Source organism: Podarcis gaigeae (assembly GCF_964106915.1).
Source record: "Podarcis gaigeae genome assembly, chromosome: 4".
NCBI lineage: Eukaryota > Metazoa > Chordata > Lepidosauria > Squamata > Lacertidae > Podarcis > Podarcis gaigeae.
Genome location: NC_139677.1, coordinates 99,116,708 through 99,132,519, shown reverse-complemented (window position 1 = coordinate 99,132,519; position 15,812 = coordinate 99,116,708). Strand labels below are relative to the sequence as shown.

General features: G+C 47.7%; 1 protein-coding gene across 1 annotated transcript in view; it reads right to left on the bottom strand.

Moving 5' to 3' along the window:
• WNT11 (Wnt family member 11) overlaps window positions 1-9,507 on the bottom strand; it is a 61,258-nt gene extending 51,751 nt beyond the window's left edge. The window contains exons 1-2 of the mRNA XM_083737163.1: window positions 9,392-9,507; window positions 5,564-6,197 (exon numbers count right to left, since the gene is read on the bottom strand). The gene's annotated coding sequence lies outside the window, so the exon portion shown is untranslated. The remainder of the gene's footprint in view (window positions 1-5,563; window positions 6,198-9,391) is intronic.
• Between the last annotated feature and the right edge of the window lie 6,305 nt (window positions 9,508-15,812).

Genomic DNA, 15,812 nt, shown 5'->3' with positions numbered 1-15,812 from the left:
TTCGTGACTGCTGTCACCATCTGCAGTGATCATGGAGCCCAAGAAAGTGAAATCTCTCACTGCCTCCATTTCTTCCCCTTCTATTTGCCAGGAGGTGATGGGACAAGTGGCCATGATCTTCGGGGGTTTTTTATGTTGAGCTTCAGACCATATTTTGCGCTCTCCTCTTTCACCCTCATTAAAAGGTTCTTTAATTCCTCCTCACTTTCTGCCATCAAAGTTGTGTCATCTGCATATCCGAGGTTGTTGATATTTTTCCGGCAATCTTAATTCCGGCTTGGGTTTCATCTGACCTAGATGACACCCTAGGATATCCTAAACAGCATGGGATCACCACAACACCCAAAGGACAGCCTGAAGAAATCACACCCAAATTTTTGCACGGTGGTTCTGAAGATCAAGCAGCAGGTTTTCATCTACCTTTGGCTACAACTGGGTGTCTTTTTGAATCAAAATGCCAGGCTGGACCCTTCAAACCTGCACTGATTATGACCCATGGATTTCAAAGCTGCACTGATTTCAACCACCCATTTCAAAGCTGAACTGATTTTAATCACTGATTTCACAATTGTACTGATTTTCCCCCATTTTGAATTCATGAAAAATGCCAATTACAAGGCTGCTGGCTGTTTATATTTAAGGAGGGAAGTTCAAAGCTTTGCTTTTTAACCAGATATTGAAGATATTTTGGCCACTGTGTTATCTTGCTACTGTTTCCTATTGGCTGCTACATCCATATATCAACATTTTTTCACAAAAACGTATACTGCTCTGATCTCCTAAGGGAGGAAAAGCGGGATATAAATGATGTTAAACTAATGGATTGTTTTAAAGAAAACATTCCTTTAATCAACTCTCGTGTCATGCCTCCCTAAATGTTATGTAAGACAAGGGAAGAAAGAGAGAGACGGGGATTATATTTTCAGCCGCAAGATGACATTACTCTTGTTAACATCTAGTTCCAAGTCATTGAAAGTTTGCAGGATGGAGCTCTGCCAGGACCAGATGTTTTGGAGTTCAGGAGAAATCCTGTCCGTGGCACTTTGCCTTCAACAAAATGTAGGAATTTGGGGGCAATTTACACAATCGGCAACTCCCTCCCCCCCCCTCTCTCTCTCTATATATACGGGAAAGCACGTCTTGAACTACCAATTCAGGCTACAAAAGGAGGGCAGGTTGCATGTCTGGCTACCCCCTCGCGACAAAACCATTTGAAGCACATGAATAAATAGCTTAGAATCATAGCATTGTAGAGTCGGAAGGAACACTGAGGGTCATCTACTCCAACCCCCTGCAATACAGCTGTCCCATACAGGGATCAAACTTGCAACCTTGTCCTTATCAGCACCATGCTCTAACCGACTGAACTATTTCCTCAGCTTATCAAGAGAGAAGACGAAACCAAACTTTCCTCCCTGACATGCTATGTTTCCCATTGCATGGAGTTGTGCTCCCGTTCTCCACAAAGGGAAAACAGCTCAATTTAGACATGGTGGTTAATTTCAGCGAGTCTACTCTGAGTAAAAACTTAGTTGAAGACCACCCAGAATATACAGTGGTACCTCGTGTTAAGAACTTAATTCGTTCCGGAGGTCCGTTCTTAACCTGAAACTGCTCTTAACCTGAAGCACCACTTTAGCTAAATGGGGCCTCCTGCCGCCGCTGCGTGATTTCTGTTCTCATCCTGAAGCAAAGTTCTTAACCCGAGGTACTATTTCTAGGTTAGCGGAGTCTGTAACCTGAAGCGTCTGTAACCCGAGGTACCACTGCATATTGAAGGCTTAAGCATTCAGCTACTTTACATAAAGGGACGCGGGTGGCACTGTGGGTTAAACCACAGAGCCTAGGACTTGCTGATCAGAAGGTCAGCGGTTTGAATCCCCGTGACGGGGTGAGCTCCCGTTGCTCAGTCCCAGCTCCTGCCCACCTAGCAGTTCGAAAGCACGTCAAAGTGCAAGTAGATAAATAGGTACCACTCCGACGGGAAGGTAAACGACGTTTCTGTGCGCTGCTCTGGTTCGCCAGAAGTGGCTTAGTCCTGCTGGCCACATGACCCAGAAGCTGTACGCCGGCTCCCTCGGCCAGTAAAGCGAGATGAGCACTGCAACCCCAGAGTTGTCCACGACTGGACCTAATGGTCAGGGGCCCCTTTACCTTTAGGAACATGCAAACTGCGTTAAAGCACTGGTCATAGAATCATAGAGTTGGAAGAGACCACAAGGGCCATCGAGTCCAACCCCCACTGGTCCATTAGCCCATTATTGTCAACAATGCTGGCATCAGTTCCCTGGGGTCTCAGGCAGAGAGTGTCTCCCCCTGCCCATTAGTGATTGAACCCGCAGTCCTCTGCACATGCAGCACTGAGCTACAGCCCTGCCCATTGAAAACCCAATTTTCTTTTTCATGCAGCGTAAGAACATCAAACGCTTTTAGGAAGCCCCTGGGCACCTATGAGATCAACACCTCACCTGCCTCCCCGCACCCAGCACCTAGTATTCAAAGGCAAAATATATTCAGCCACACCCCAGTTTGAATTAGAGGACAGCCACCCAGGACCAGAAAAGCTTGTTTTGTGAGCCTGATCCTACCTTTGAAAAACCAACCGGCTCTCTTTGAGTGCAGTCAGAAAGCAGCTAAAGACCTGCCTGAAGGCGCGTGGGGCTACCATCTTTCTGAACCTAATAAGCAGGTCTAGGTCAGCTCTCTGAGAACCACACGTAGGACACATACATAAAAGGCAGAATACAAATGTAAGAGGTGGGAGCCAGAGTCAGTGGCGTAGCGTGGGGGGTGCAGGGGGGGCCGGCCGCACCGGGTGCAACATCTGGGGGTTAGGGTTAGGGGGCACAAATCCTTGGCTAGGGGGCGCAAATCCACGGGTTGGGGGCACAAATTACTTGCCTTGCCCCGGGTGCTGACAACCCAAGCTATGCCACTGGCCAGAGTCACAAACCTTGATGAAGATTCATTTATGGCCTGTTAGGCCGACGGAGGTTTGTTGTTGTAGGTTTCTATGGAAAGTATTTTTGTGTTCTTGCACTGTAAAACACACCCTGTGTTCCTCCGATGAAGGACAGTGTGGAAATTTAAAATATAAGCAAGCAGAATGCGCTTTGCAAAATTCACAACAGGGACGCGCCTGCCAGCAATTATATCTGGCTCATCCTGACCACAGGTTTGGATTTGCAAATCCAGACTCCTGTGAAATCACATCAGTGGAGTGGTTGGGGGGGAGAGGCAAAGAAAGAAAGCAAAGATTTTCCAACACCAAAAAGTCTGCACCCATAACGTTTTGTCTTTACTAGGTGAATTGCCGTCTGCCTGGGACGCAGTAAAATAGATCATGTTGTCACCCCATAGAAGTCCACACTCCTACAGCATCTCCTGTTTCCCCCCAGTTCTCAGCGCACCCCCTTTTTCATCTAAAGGGTCCCCACAACCTTCAAAAGCTTGCTGGCTCAGTCAAACCTCCTGAATCGGGCCTATCATCAGTTTTTAACAACGGCAACAAAATGAACCTGCCTTTCAGTGGCATAGCGTGGGTTGTCAGCACCTGGGGCAAGGCAAGTAATTTGTGCCCCCTAACTTGTGGATTTGCGCCCCCTAACCCATGGATTTGCGCCCCCTAACCCCCAGATGTTGTGCCTGGTGCGGCCGTCCCCCCTGCCCCCCACGCTACGCCACTGCTGCCTTTCCAGCTGTTTTAGGGACAAGGAACACCTGCCTTCTGCTTGCGGATGTTTGCAAGAGCCACTGTGAGCTTTCGTAAAAATGTGAGGCATATATTAAACTAATAATAATAATTGATCATTATATTAATTGGCATTTTAAATGATTTTTTCCCCTAATGCTTTTACTCATGTTGCTATAGTTTTGCATGCTGCGCAGCACCTTTCTGTACTCATATAAAAGTATGGATTAAAAATGTTTCGATAAATAAGCAAAGGAGAGTGCTGTTACAATCCTGGGTATATTTAACAGGGAGGGAGTTCAGCTGAGTTCAGTGCAGCTTACAAACCAAAAAAGTATCCCTAGATCATGGGTGGGCCCCCACTGTCAGCTATCAACCAAGCTGGCAGCCCAAGTCCATGCATGTTTACTCATGAGTAGGACCCATTTTATTAGCAGCCCCCCTACCTTTCAATGAACAGCTTTGCAGCTCAACCTCTGCATATGATTGCTCAGAATTAATTCCCACTGAGTTCAATGGAATATTGTCCAACAAGTGCGTTTAGGCATATAAAATCCTATGCACATTTACACCAGGAAGTCCCGTTGGGTGCAACGGGGCTTACTACTTCTGAGTAGAAATGCTCCGTTTTAAATGTCAGCAAGCTTGCCTCCTGACTGCCAACAGCTCCTTTTCCCGTTTTTAGCTCCCAGAATATTATCTAGGGTTGTCACCAGCGGAATTCGCAATGAGAGCAGGAATTATGTAGAGCTCAAAGGGTCTTACGCAACAGGCATTCTTGATGGCTTGCGCTCCAAGTTTCTAGCCCTCGTGATAACGCGAGGAGGGCGAATCCAATTAAAATGCATTCCCTCGACAAAGTGACGTACATTGTGGCGCAAAGGCAGAATAAATGTTGGCAGCGTTATATTAAAAGAGGAAGAGGGCCTTCTTGAATTCTGGTTCTGTGTTCGGAAATAGGAACGTGACTATTCTTCTATATTTCATGCAATCCGGAATCAGAGGTTACACTTGAAAGAAGGGCGTTTGTTTATTAGAGTCGCAGGTGTGTGTTACAGCGGGTCACACGCGGACCCCTCTCTGTCTGTCTGCACGTCCGGATAACCCGCATCTAGAGATAGTTTCCCAGCATATAGATAACGAGAGCAGCAGTTTCTTTCTCCAGAGAGCAGTCCGGCAAGCCACGGCGCATCTGCTTCCATAACCACATCGCGTCGCATTTCCTGCTCTCTCGAGTCTCTCTCTCTCTCTCTTTTTTTTTTTTTTTACAAAAACGCTGACTTCTTTTAAAAATAAGAGGGCTTTACAAGCAGGCTCAGCAACCCTTTTAAACGCGGGGGTTTTGCAGCAGCGCAACGCGCCTCTTGGCCGAAGTACCAAACGCTTGCGATTTCTGCTCACGCGCCGCCGCTCCAGGTTTGGAAACCCTGACTTTTTGCTATCCCTGTTTTGCAAAACTGGCCAACTCTCGCCAATCAAGGGGTGTGTGAAACAGGCAAAGCTGTGGCTGTTTAAAATAAATTTTTAAAAGGTGTGTGTGTGTGTGTGTGTGTGTACACACTTCAACAAACAGCTTCCACGGACTTGCATTTCCACCGTCCGAAACAGCGCAGCGCCGTCTTGAAACGGACAACACAGCGCCGCTTAAGCGTAATTGGGGTATCTGGGCGCATCAACTTTCAATCATTGAATAAATCCCAGACTTTCCGAGCAAGCCGGATCTAGTCGATCTCCTCACCCTCTCAGATCATTCAGCCAGGAATTACTAGGACCGCTCCTCTCCCCAACCCAAACCAAGCCTCAAAGGATCGCAGCGTTTACTAGTAAAAAAAAAAAAAAAACAGCAACAGAAAGTCCCTCGCTTCTCCTTACCTTTTGGCAGCGGTGGGGCGGGGGAAATCTTCTTCCTTGTCCCTTCTCCAAAATCGTCTTCCAAAAACTGGGGTGGGGAAGGAAGGGATTCGAGGTGGGAGACCTCTTCAACAGCCCCGCTTCTCCTCTGCAACGAACATCAAATGTTTCCTAGGCAGAGAGGACGCCTCGGTTTTGCAGATGTTAGCAGTCCAAGATACGGTTTCCAAACACGGTTCCCGAGCGCAGGAAGCTCAGCCGGAGGGAAAATAGATGTTAAACTGAAAAACACACAGCTAGGACGGGCGAGGGATTTGGAGAGAGAGAAAGAGACGGCTGGGAAGTTGGAGCGGAGGAGCAAATCGGGAAGGAGGGAAAAAATGATTGCAAAAAATAATAATAATGCAAGAGAGGCTCTGAGAAGATGTTGCAAAGTGCGCGTCTTTTCTCTCTCTGTGTGTGTGTGTGTGTGTGGCTCCTGAGTCGCAGGCGATCGCCCCTTCTTCCTAAACCCCCGTCCAGCTCCACAGCTGCAAAAGTCCTTTATGGCTCTTCTCCGGCTGGCGGAACCTGCTTTTATGCGCTCCTCGGGGCTTTGATGTGAGTGGTGATGTCAGCCCGTATTAGCATAACAAAAACGTGCGGGATTTACTGCCTTGGAGAGAGAGAGAAAAAAATACAGGACAAATAAAACGTGTTTGATCTGTTCAGCGGGGAGTTGACAAAAAAAGAGAGGGGGGAGTATATATTTGCCCAGGATTCCCCCCCACACACATACACACACAACACTGTCCCTCTGCAGGCCCCCCTGCAGCAAAACTCCTCTCGCGTTTCCCCCTTCCGTGCGCAGAAATAAACGCCAGAGGGCAGGCGGGTGAGCGTGGAAAGAAGCCGCAGGTTGTTGCGCGCAGGCTTAAGCGCCACGGCAGACGGATCCCAGGAGCCTTTCCTCATAAGAACCCAGCTCTCCTGGGTCAAGCCGGAAGGGGTCCATTCTAGTCCCTTATCTGGCAGCACCGGATTGGTACTACTGGCTTCCTCCACAGGGAGCCAAGCTGATGATGCACAAAATAGTGAACTTCAGAGCATGTGCAGGATGCAAGGTGAGACAAGGGGTGCTTTAACAAACTCTGTTCCCGAAGGAATCATCGTTCTGCCCGGACACTGAGGTCCAGCTCTGAGGGCCTTCTGGCGGTTCCCTCACTACGAGAAGCCAAGTTACAGGGAAACAGGCAGAGGGCCTTCTCGGTGGTGGCAACCGCCCTGTGGAACGCCCTCCCACCAGATGTCAAAGAGAAAAACAACTACCAGACTTTTACAAGACATCTGAAGGCAGCCCTGTGTAGGGAAGCTTTTAATGTTTGGTGCATTGCTGTATTTTAATATTTTGTTGGAAGCCGCCCAGAGTGGCTGGGAAAGCCCAGCCAGATGGGCGGGGTAGAAATTTTATTTATTTATTTATTTATTTATTTATTTATTTATTTATTCATTCATTCATTCCCAGTCCATCTGACTGGGTTGCCCCAGCCACTCTCGGTGGCTGCCAACATATATAAAATAATTAGACATTACAAAGCTTCCCTATACAGTGGTACCTCGGGTTACAGACACTTCAGGTTACAGACTCCGCTAACCCAGAAATAGTACCTCGGGTTAAGAACTTTGCTTCAGGATGAGAACAGAAATTGTGCTCTGGCAGCGCGGCAGCAGCGGGAGGCCCCCATTACCTAAAGTGGTGCTTCAGGTTAAGAATGGACCTCCGGAACAAATTAAGTTCTTAACCCGAGGTACCACTGTACAGGGCTGCCTTCAGATGTCTTCTAAAGGTTGCATAGTTACTCATCTCCTTGACACCTGATGGGAGGGCATTCTACAAGGAGGGCACCACTACCAAGAAGGCCCTCCTGTCTGGTTCCCCGTAACCTCACTACTCGCAGGGAGGGAACTGCCAGAAGGCCCTCAGAGGAGGATCTCAGAGTCTGGGCTGAGCGATGGAGATGGAGACTCTCCTTCAGGTCTACAGGGCCAAGGCCGTTTAGGGCTTTCAAGGTTAGCACCAACACTTTGAATTATGTTTGGAAACGTACTAATGAGACTCTTAAATTCAGGGTACTGGATTCGAGCCCCATGTTGGGCAAAAGGTTCCCGCATCGCAGGGGGGAGGAGTAGATGACCCCCGTGGTCTCCACAATGTGATGATTGCAAAAATAGGAAATATTGCGGAGGCACCAAATTTTGCCCTTGCTCAGGGCACCAGGTTACCGAAGTCTGCCCCTGCATTACGGTCTGGCAGTGGATATTCTGATGCCCCAAAGAGGAGGCAAGAAGCAGGACCTGGGTGCAGCAGTGCTCTTCCCATTTGTGAATTCAGTGACAAACCTAGACAGCATCTTAAAAAGCAGAGACATCACCTTGCCAACAAAGGTCCGTATAGTTAAAGCTATGGTTTTCCCAGTAGTGATGTATGGAAGTGAGAGCTGGACCATAAAGAAGGCTGGTCGCCAAAGAATTGATGCTTTTGAATTCTGGTGCTGGAGGAGACTCTGGAGAGTCCCATGGACTGCAAGAAGATCAAACCGATCCATTCTGAAGGAAATCAGCCCTGAGTGCTCACTGGAAGGACAGGTCGTTAAGCTGAGTCTCCAAGACTTTGGCCACCTCATGAGAAGAGAAGACTCCCTGGAAAAGACCCTGATGTTGGGAAAGATGGAGGGCACAAGGAGAAGGGGACGACAGAGGACGAGATGGTTGGACAGTGTTCTCGAAGCTACCAGCATGAGTTTGACCAAACTGCAGGAGGCGGTGGAAGACAGGAGTGCCTGGCGTGCTCTGGTCCAGGGGTCACGAAGAGTCAGACACGACTAAACGATTAAGCAACAACAACAAGCAACTGGAATTCAGGTGCAATGTTGTCTCCCACAGTGGAAGTATCAGGGCCGGCCCACCCATGAGGCTAAGTGAGGTGACTACCTCAGGTGGCAATGTCCACAGAGCAGCAGATCCAGCCTCCAATGAATGCAAAACCTGCGGCTGCCACCATTTACGGTAACCTTACTCTTTGCTTTCACCCTGCTCAGACTGAAGAGCTTTCCATCTGTTCGATATATGAGTTCTACTCCAGTGGGGAGTTTCCCTTAGGCAAAGTGTAGGATCATGGCAATGAAAATAATGAATAGAGTTGGGGCAATAACACAACCCTGTTTAACACCTGATCCCACTGCGAACGGTTCACTTTAAGAGCCATTGTTATCTGCAATTGTTTCTGTCATATTATCATGGAGGAGCCGAAGGATATTCACAAATTTATCTGGGCAGCCAATTTTCAGAAGGACAGTCCACAGGGTGTTACGATTTACAGTGTCAAAAGCCTTAGTCAGGTCAATAAACGCCATATACAGGGGTTTGGTTTTGCTCTCTGCGTTTTTCTTGAAGCTGTCGAGCGGTGAAAATCATCTCCGCTGTCTCCCTAGAAGGCCGGAAACCATTTTAAGATTCAGGAAGGGTCACCTCAGATATTGTTAAGAGATGGTTTGCAAAGATCCTTGCAAGAATTTTTCCTGCTGCAGCTCATAGAGAGATGTCTCGATAGTTTCCGCAATCAGTTCTGTCACCTTTTATAAAGAGAACGTGTGGATCCAAAATTGGCCTCCACTGTCACTTACGGACTGACTGTGAAAACCGTGTTTATGGAAGACAATCTTACTCGGCTATGAGTGATTGCCAAAGGAGAAGAAGGTGGTTGGCCACTGTGAAATTTGCCATTGGCATTGCCATTGGCACTGTGAAATTTGCCAGCAAGCATTTCTTACATTCCAAAGTCAAAAGGAAACACAACTTTTAATAACTCACCTTTGGTTCCCTCTTGACGGAACATGCCCAAAAGCAAACAGATTAACAAATAATAAACAGGTGTGTGCCCTGAACTTCCAGCCTCACCAGTTAAAGTTTGCCTTGCACGATTCCACTCCGGCCCTAGGAAAAAGAAACACCGTGCGTAATAAATTAAACGTTTCTGTTTGCAAAAGCAGCAGCAGGATATAAAATAACAACGCCGCAGCCTGCCCAAGGATTTAAGATGTGCAAACTTTTAAATGGGTTATTCTCCCTTCTCCCCGCCCCCTTTCACCCAGCAAATGGCTTCGGCATCCATATTTTCTGCTCCATAGGAAATCTTCATGCTAGAATTGTCCTGAACACGATTCCAGGGGATGGCTAATGATTACCAAGAAAAATAAGCAAGTTAACCTTTCAGCCGGAACTCTTTCATGTTACTTTTCCAAAGGCTGGCTGCTATTGACTGATTCCACGGGCTGATTTCATAAGTAAACCCGAGCAATATTAATATTTTTTAGGCGGAGTTTTTCTTTTGCTGAATGTATCCTCCCATCTGATAAAGAGGATGAAAGGGCAGAGGTAAAATGCCAGAGGAAGTGTGTGGAAGATTGGGAAGTTGCGGGTGCACACACACACAAACCCTGTTAAGTATTACAGCTAAGCCTTAAGATTATATCGGCCAGATTCATTGGAGGCAAAGAATCCTTTGCCTTATTGATTGAAGCTGGAAGCACTCCTAGAGCTATAACCAGGGTGGAGAACCTTGCACCTGCAGGCAAAATATTGCTCTCCAGTCCTATTTGGCTCCTCCTGAGCCATGCCTCTTCTCCCCAGGCCAGCCCCCTCTCTGGCCCTGTTTTGCACCCTTTTGGGCTGGCTAAAATCTATCCTTCACAGAGCTGGAAGGGCCCCTCATGATCATCTAGTCCAACCCCCTTGCAACACAGGAATATGCAGCTGTCCCATACGGGGATCAAACCTGCAACCTTTGCGTTATCAGCGCCATGCTCTAACAGACTGAGCTATCCAGGCCCTTGAACTGTGATACATTGGCACCTTGGTTCTCGAACTGAATCCGTTCCGGAAGTCCGTTCCAAAACCAAAGCATTCCAAAACCAAAGCACGCTTTTCCATAGAAAGTAATGCAAAACCAATTAATCCCTTCCACACTTTTAAAAGCAACCCCTAAAACAGCAATTTGACATGGATTTTACTATCTAACGAGACCATTGATCCATAAAATGAAAGCAATAAACAATGTACAGTGGTACCTCTGGTTACGTACTTAATTCGTTCCGGAGGTCCGTTCTTAACCTGAAACTGTTCTAAACCTGAAGCACCACTTTAGCTAATGGAGCCTCCTGCTGCCGCCGCACGATTTCTGTTCTGATCCTGAAGCAAAGTTCTTAACCCGAGGTAATATTTCTGGGTTAGCGGAGTCTGTAACCTGATGCGTATGTAACCCGAGGTACCACTGTACTGCAGTCACACAATCGTCAATCAGTAGCTGAACTGGGTTCCACACAGTCACAATTTTTTTAAAAAAAAGAGCCGCAAAAACAGAAACGCAAAATAAATAGCAAAAACAGACAGACCTCAGTGTAATACTCCAAATGGAAGTGTGGAACTCAAATCGGAAGCATAACACTCAAAATGGAACAGATTCGGCTTCTGAAAAAAGTTCACAAACCGGAACATTTCCTTCTGAGTTTGCAGTGTTTGGGTTCCACGTTGTTTGAATACCAAGGCTTTTGAGAACCAAGGTACCACTGTACTGCTTCTGGCTTGCCTAGGTTGAGGATGGAGAGCCAGGTGTGGTTTAAGTGCTCTTGGACTCGGCTCCTGCTTGCAAGTTTTCCACAGGCATCTGGTTGGCCACTGTGAGAACGGGATGCTGGACAAGATGGGCCATTGGCCTGATCCAGCAGTCTCTCCCTATGTCCTTAGCTGATGATGTGGACATGGTCCTTGCAACAATCTGGCCAACCACTTGTCTTCTTGACCCTTGACTCTCTTAGTTTATAATGCTTGGTCAGGAGGGGTGCAGCATCTTAAAAAGCAGAGACATCACCTTGCCAACAAGGGTCCGTCTAGTTAAAGCTCTGGTTTTCCCAGTAGTGATGTATGGAAGTGAGAGCTGGACCATAAAGAAGGCTGATCGCCAAAGAATTGATGCTTTTGAATTCTGGTGCTGGAGGAGACTCTGGAGAGTCCCAGGGACTGCAAGAAGATCAAACCTCTCCATTCTGAAGGAAATCAGCCCTGAGTGCTCACTGGAAGGACAGATCCTGAAGCTGAGGCTCCAAGACTTTGGCCACCTCATGAGAAGAGAAGACTCCCTGGAAAAGACCCTGATGTTGGGAAAGATGGAGGGCACAAGGAGAAGGGGACGACAGAGGACGAGATGGCTGGACAGTGTTCTCAAAGCAACGAGCATGAGTTTGACCAAACTGTGGGAGGCAGTGGGAGACAGGAGTGCCTGGCGTGCTCTGGTCCAGGTGGTCATGAAGAGTCGGACACGACTAAACAACTAAACAACAACAACAGGAGGGGTGATCAAATGGGTTCAAGTTGCTGGGTTTGGTGTATGAAGCCCTATATGGAATGGGACCAAGATACCCGAAAGACCATCTCTCCCAAGGGGCCAACACCCTTGGGCCCTGGGGGCCTCAGCACCCAAAAAAATTCCCCATGAAGGGGCATGGCCCAGGCACCACAAATTGTTGGTGCCTGGGCCATGCACTCTGCATAGCACCCAGGGACCCAGAAACCCATGGTCACAGGGCCAAGCTGGAATTCTGGGTCTCACATACCTGATAACTGTGCCCCGCAGGGTTAGGTCTCTTGAAGATATCATCTTATCAGAAAGTCTGCTCTGCACAGCACAGAAAGTAGGCCTTTAGCTTATTACTGTATTTTAATATTTTGTTGAAAGCCACCCAGAATGGCTGGGGAAGCCCAGCCAGATGGGCGGGGTATAAATAAATCATCATCATCATCATTATCATCATCATTATTTACCTTGGTGGGACTAAAATGGCAACATCGCTGACATCTTTTTGTTGCCTGGTGAAGACTTTGCTCTTCCAACAAGACTTTTCAGTGGAGATCTTTCCCTGCCTTCAAAAACAGCAACAAAGAACTGAACGCATTCCTATACAGCGACTTCCTGCTTCTCGCCTACAATTGCAATTGTGTTTTAAGCATTTTATTTTTGAAAAAAAATATGGTTTCATTATTTGTCAACTTGTTCTTTACTGCCCTGGGCTCCTTTTGGAGGAAGGGCATGATGTAATTTTAAATGTCACATTGGATGACAAAAATCTTGTTAAACAGGCAAACAGTTTGACCTGCACCCTGCGTCCCTATTCTCGGAAGGTAGCAAAGTCTCTGAAACAATGTGGGTTGGGTATATTTTGCGGGGCTCACAGGCCCATTTAATTTATTCCTCATGGCCCCATTGCGGTTACCCTTGCGGCACACCATTTACGAATCAGCGTCTTAAGGCATCAAGATGTTTGGTTTTCCTCAAGCTTTCGGAAAACCCTTCTCCCCGTTCTCTCCCCTCCCCTCTTTTCCACGGAAAGGTGCATCTGTATCTTCTTAGTTGGATAATTCAGATGTTTACAGGAAGGCCTACACAATCTAATTAAATTTCATTGCAAGTAAACAGAAACACCAGCCCAAACATTCAAATTGAAGTCAGATTGCAAGACAGACTCCATTCCATCTCTCTCTCTCTCTTGGAAAAGGGGGAGATAAAGTGCTGGAGGGGGAAATTTCTTAAAGAGTATGTAAGAACATAAAATGAGCCTGTTGAACCAGGCCAAAGGAGCATCTAACCGAGCATCCTGTTCTTGCAGTGGACGGCCAGGTGCCTGTCGGAAGCCCACAAGCTGGACATTTGCACAACTGCAGTCTCGCCTCCTGCAGTTTTTGGCAGGTGGTACAGTGGTACCTCAAGGGACACGGGTGGCACTGTGGGTTAAACCACAGAGCCTAGGGCTTGCCGATCAGAAGGTCGGCGGTTCGAATCCCTGCAACGGGGTGAGCTCCCGTTGCTCTGTCCCTGCTCCTGCCAACCTAGCAGTTCGAAAGCACGTCAAAGTGCAAGTAGATAAATAGGTACCGCTCTGGCGGGAAGGTAAACGGTGTTTCCGTGAGCTGCTCTGGTTCACCAGAAGCGGTTTAGTCATGCTGGCCACATGACCTGGAAGCTGTACGTTGGCTCCCTCGGCCAATAAAGCGAGACAAGCGCTGCAACCCCAGAGTCGGTCACAACTGGACCTAATGGTCAGGGGAACCCTTTACCTTTACCTTTTACAGTGGTACCTCGGGTTACAGACGCTTCAGGTTACAGACTCCGCTAACCCAGAAATAGCACCATGGGTTAAGAACTTTGCTTCAGGATGAGAACAGAAATCGTGTTCCAGCGGCGCGGCAGCAGCAGGAGGCCCCCATTACCTAAAGTGGTACTTCAGGTTAAGAACAGTTTCAGGTTAAGAACAGACCTCTGGAACAAATTAAGTTCTTAACCACAGGTACCACTGTTTTTAGAAGCACACTGGGGAACATAGCCATAGCAGCGAGTAGCCATCAATAGCTTTCTCATCAATTAATTTGTCTCATTGTATTTTAAAGTAAAAAAAATATAAAGGTAAGGGACCCGTGGATGGTTAAGTCCAGTCAAAGGCGACTATGGGGTTGCGACGCCCAAGTTGGGATTTAGAGCACCCAACGTCTTGCAGGAGCAAATTCCATCATACCATACCCGCCAGCATTTCTCCGGTGAAAATAGGAATGTCCTATTCCTTTGTTGTTGTTGCTGTTGCTGTTATCATTATCATTTTACTATTTATACTCCAGCCATCTGTCTGGGGTGCCCTAGCCACTCTGGGTGTCTTCCAACAAATATGAAAACATAACAGAACATTTTTATTTATTTATTTAAAAACCTCCCTATACAAGATTGCCTTCCGATGGCTTGGGGGTCAGATAACTCCGTACCTTTCAACATTTCTACAATGAAAATTGGGACATCCTAAGGAAAAGCAGGACATTCTGGGAATCAAATCAGAAACCAGGATGCCTTATGTAAATCTGGGACCGTCCTTGGAAAATAGGGACACTTGGAGGGTCTGTCACCCTGCATGGTGAAGTTTTCCCTATTGTCTGTCCTGAATCTGCCAACATTCATTGGGACATGAGACTATCCTGCTGGATGAAACTAATGGCCCATCCAGGTCCGCATCCTGTTCTCACAGCGGCCAATCAGGTGCAGGGCCTGAGGACAAAAGCAACTCTCCCCTCCTGTCGTTTCAAGCCACAGTCCCACCTACGATTCCCAAAAACTGGTACTCACGTCAAAGGTGGCTTTTCACACGTAATGTGTCATCTGCATGGAGCCCTATGTGCTGTGCGCCATGAATGGTGCATACTAGCCATAAGCGCAACCTTGCCTATCCTAAATGGCAACTCCTCCTTGCCCCTGAACATTTTTAGCAGCCCGCTTCCTCGAACAAGCAAAGCTTAGCTCAGAAGCCACGACAGATACTTCAGCTTCCCATTTCCATGCTTCTTAGTGTGGAAATAGATTTGTGGGAGCCCTGACTCTTCTTTTGAACCCTTCCCTCAACCCTGTAGCTCTCTAGATGTCCTTGAACCACAGCTACCACCAGTCCTGACCATTGTTCATACTCGTGAGGGCTGATGGCAGCAGAAGAGGTGCCAGGGAGGCCATGGCCCTGGGTGCACCATTTTTGAGCCGGCACGAACCACTTGCCCTCAGGCAGACATACCTTGTGTGGCCTGGCCTGGTGCTCCTCTCTGCCCAGACAGCCAGTTTCCACCCTGGGCAGGTGGGCAGGTGGCTCAGCGTAGCCCTCCTTTGCTCCAGGGGGGGTAGGGTCACTCTGGCAGCATCAGCAGCATCAAAGGCAAGGGCTAGGCTGGTGCCCCCTCCCACTTGATGTAGAAGAAGCAGCAGCATGCCTGCCCCGGGTACCAGCAACCAATGCTACACCACTGGATGGAAGTTAGATTCCAGCAGTATCCTGGAGGGCTGCAGGTTCCCCGTTCCTGTCTAATCCTCACGTTCTCCCAGCAGAAACATATAAAAATCATCTTATAAACTTTGCATTGTGGATTTGAACAGAAAAAGGAGAAGGCTTGAAATGACTAAGGCATGGTTATGTTTGTCAGGGCTACACCCTTGTTTTTGCAGTTAGCAGTGTTTATTTTACCCGCTTTCCATGTGATCTTATTCTCCCAGGTTTGGAAATATGCAATTGTTCTCTTGCACAAATCCACTTTCACTTACTCTGTCTCTCGCTCTCTCTCTTCCGAGGCACCTGGGAGTAGAACAGGGTGTCGATCCAAATCTTTGTCTGAGCGAAAAAGAATTCATTGGAAGCCGGCGCGGGAATGAATGACAAGC